A 4,255-nucleotide genomic window follows, 5' to 3' on the forward strand; every position below is an offset into this window, starting at 1 on the left:
TTTTGTTTCTAGCTTCGCAAGAGTAGGTCTAGTTTAAAATAGTTTTAAGGGAATTCGAAAACCCTGAACATTAACCTTGACTAAACGAGGTTAGATTAGGCTATAATTATTTTAAGTTATCAAAATTCATTATTTCTTGGGTATTTAATTTATTTAGCCATGAGGCCTTCTTAAAAAATAGACGGTTAATTTTATGTTTTTTTACTTCTTCTCCAGGCACGTACATAGGGAAAGGGTTTTCCTAGGTCCACACTAGTCCACGTTAATACCGCAAGTCTTAATAATATTAATACTAACACAGTAGGCTAGTAGTTGCGTTTTAAGTTTTTCTATTAATAGTTTTAAGTTGTAGTCTTTTTAAAGTAATTTCTTATAACGAAAAAGCTAATGGAATAGTTAGGCTTTTAAAAAACCAGAACACGACGTGATCTTTTCAGATGAGGCAAATGAGAGAGACTTGTCATCAAGACAGTTACCGGAAGTGGTCATCGGATCTTAAACAAGCTTTGTTGGAAGTAAGACTCCGTGCCCAAATTCCTCTTTTTTGATGTTTTTTTTTCGGGGGGGGGGTGATACTAATTTTGACTTCTATTGCGATGGTCTCTAAATTTTGTCATTTTAATAGTTATCAGAGGGTGCTATCGGATCAGAATGATAGTTGTTAAGGAGTGAGAAGTGGAAAAGTAAAACATTTAAAGATGCAAGATAAGCTAATAGTTGTAAAAAGCATTGATACGGTCACGGTAACCAGAGTGTCCTTTTGTCAATTTACTTCGTAAAGGACGATGTGTCCTTCATTTTTATAAACGAAAGTGATCCAGTCCACCTCCCATGCTCTTGTAGTTGCCCTCTCATCAAAAACATTGGACAAAATACTTGAGACAAACAAACTTTATTTTGTTTAACATTGTTTAATAAGTTTAAATAAGTAAGCCTCATGGGATGAATTACTCAGTTCAGATTCTAAAATATGGAGTTTTATAGTTCAAAAGCATCGGATGAACAAACCCAAAGATAATGATCGGGGTTGCTGCGGTAGATCCACCATAGTACATAGCGAACCACGGACCATAGTAACCAAAATATAGTATGAAACCCCTAATAAAGTACACCATTGGAATCGCCTTAGCTGAGATCCCCATACAGGAAACTTACATTATTTTGGCTTGAACAACAAGAAAAATACCTAACATGGAAAATATTTTTTTGCAGGGGAATTACCATAAATATCCTTTTTTTTCCGTTTTATCATTCTCCGCATATAAAGGGGCATTGGAACATCATAGAGAGCTGTTTAAGGGTTCATGTAAAAGGAAATTGCTAAAGCTTCTCGCTTTCCCAATTAATAAAATAGTATTTTAAATACAATTTTTTGGCAAATAAAACTTTATTCTCATATACAAGCTGATCAATGACGTTATAATCGCAGTTCACATCCATAAATGACGTTAAAGTTGTAAGATAGAAGAACAAGGCCATACTCTGAGGATGAAGAACATGGCCATATTCTGAGGAAGAAGCTAAAGATTGCAGCATATGAAAAAAAATCAATTGGAATACCTTAAAGAAATAAGAGAGACGCTATAACTTTTTTCCTGTGTTTTTAAATTAAAGGCTGCACTTTATTCCTCTTTTTCGAAATATGCTCATTTTTTATTTCTTTCAGCATTGACTTATTACATATTTATGAAAAGAAAATCATAAACAGCGCAATGGTGCTGCCTAAGTAAAGAGTGATATGGGTACAATGTGCTAAATATTTTTTCACCAAGGCACTTCGTATAGAAGGACTTTTGGCTTATCTTACTTCTTTAACCGTTCTACTTTTCCACTTCTCACTCCTCAACAACTCTGAATATGAAAGTATGATCTGATAGCCCCCTCTGGTAACTGTTAAAATGATAAAATTAAGAGACTACCCCATCGTCATAAAAGCCAAAATGAGTATCAGCCCCCCCCCCCATGCAAACGAGGAATTTGGGCACGGAGTTTTACTTCCAACTAAGTTTCTTTGAGATCCGATGACCACTTCCAGTAACTGTCCTGATGACAAGTCTCTCTCATTTGCCTCATCTGAAAAGGTTAGGTTTTGTTCTGGGCTTCTAAAAGCTTAACGATTCCATTAGCTCTTTCATCATAAGAAATCACTTTAAAAAAACAAGTGAATTTTCTTGCATTGGGTCCCATTCTTCAAAAGACATAAGTAAAACACTAGCCCCAACTTCCCATAAAGGTTAATTCAGTTCGCTGAATTGTTTTCACGTTTTGTGAAATTTGCCACCAAAATTAGTTTATGAATGTTTTTTAGTTTACTGATTACAAATCAGCGCATAGTATTAAAAATATATATATGTTACCGTGAATATCCGAAATCTGTTGAACGTCGACATTCACCGGTGAATGTCAACAAAAACATAGTCGCTTGGTGTATGTCCGAAATATTTGTTAAATATCCTTTTTTTTACTTTCTCCGGAGAATGTAGACATTCAACATGCACTAACGGTGAATGTTTTAGCAGTTCTTCTCCGTAATTCAGTCGTTATAGATTTTTCCTCTCTTTCTGGGAGGAATGACGAAGCACGCAAAACACAGTACTTTTTAATGAGAAAAGAAATAATAGTAATTAAAACTTAAAACGAACAGAAATTATTCCGTATATAAAAGGGGCTGTCCCCTCCTCAACGCCTCGCTCTTTACGCTAAAGTTTTTTATTGTTTTAAAAAATGAAGTTGTGAGACAGAGTCAAACTTTAGCGTAAAGAGCGAGGCATTGAGGAGGGACAGCCCCTTTCATATACGGAATAATTTCTGTTCGTTTTAAGTTTTAATGTCGCTCCTTACTTTCAGTTTAAAAAAACTTGTTTTTTTTATTTAATTTCTGATCATTTTTTTAGTTAATGCGGCTTTTATTTTGGCTCACAGTCATTGAATAAGTAAACAAAATTTGCATAAAAGTTTTACTTTCTTTTGCTAAATGGCTGTCTCTAAATTTGCTTCTGACGTAATTTACAAATTAACTTACGTAACGAACTTCTATATTCGTGTATTTTTCTTCTGGGAAAAAATACAAAGTTGCAGATTTTTGCAAATATGAGCTTGAAACCTATGTAATAGGGTTTTCTGATACGCTGAATCTGACGTTGTGATTTTTATCAAAATTGATTGCTTTGTAGAGGATGTTTCCCCCCCTCTTTAGACAATACCCTAAATTTCCTCAGGATCAGAGCTTTTGATAAGCAATAATATACTAAAAAAAATTTACAAAATAAGAATAGGCATTATAAGCTCATTCTTTCTCTAAATTTATTTACATCACAACTCCGTTTTTAAAACTTTCGATTACTATTGAGCCGTATCGCTTGTTTTTTTATTGTTTTTTATTACGTATATGTTATTACGTATATGAGGGGGTTCTCCCTTATTCAATACCACGCACTTTACGTTAAAAGTTAAAAAAAATTTAATTCACTCCCCCCTGAATCACCCCGACCGTTTATTTAGAATAGATAGAGATTTTTACAGCACTAAAAAAAAAAAAACTGTATCTGAAAGAGCGAAATATTGTATAGGTGGCGCACACCCTCAGTAAAGTAAAATTTTATTTTCATTTTAAGTTCTAATTTTGCTTCTTACTTTCAGTTGAAAAAACTAGTTTTTTTTAAATTTAATTTCTGATTGTTTTTTAAATAATGCTTGGAAATCCGGCACCCCCTTCAGAGAAATGTCCCTTACCCCAAAGAAATATCCTCCACGGAAAGATTCTCCCGATTAACCCCCTCCTCCAGCCCCCCTCCCACCAGAAAAAAATCCTTCCTGAAAATGTCTGTATACTTCCCAATAACCAATACAATATGTGAGCAATGGGCAAAGTTCATAGCTTGCAGCCCTTTCCTTGGGAGGTGTGGGGGATTAAGTCATTCTAACAGATATATTTATCAGATTTTTGACTATGCTGAACAAAATGGCTGTCTCGAAATTTCAATTGGATAACCTTGGGAAAAAAATGAGCGATGGAGGGGGCCTAGTTGCCCTCCATTTTTTTGGTCACTTAAAAGGGCACTAGAACTTTTAATTTCCGTTCCAATGAGCCCTCTTACGATATTCTAGGACCATTGGGTCAATACGATTACCCCTGGGAAAAAGAAAAAAAAAGAAAAAGAAATAAACACGCACCCGTGATCTTTCTTCTGGCAAAAAATAAAAAATTCCACATTTTTGTAGATAGGAGCTTGAAACCTCTACAGTAGGGTTCTCT

This window comes from Artemia sp. Qi Xiang Cuo, chromosome 20 (genome assembly GCF_049724085.1).
Source record: "Artemia sp. Qi Xiang Cuo chromosome 20, ASM4972408v1, whole genome shotgun sequence".
Taxonomy (NCBI): domain Eukaryota; kingdom Metazoa; phylum Arthropoda; class Branchiopoda; order Anostraca; family Artemiidae; genus Artemia; species Artemia sp. Qi Xiang Cuo.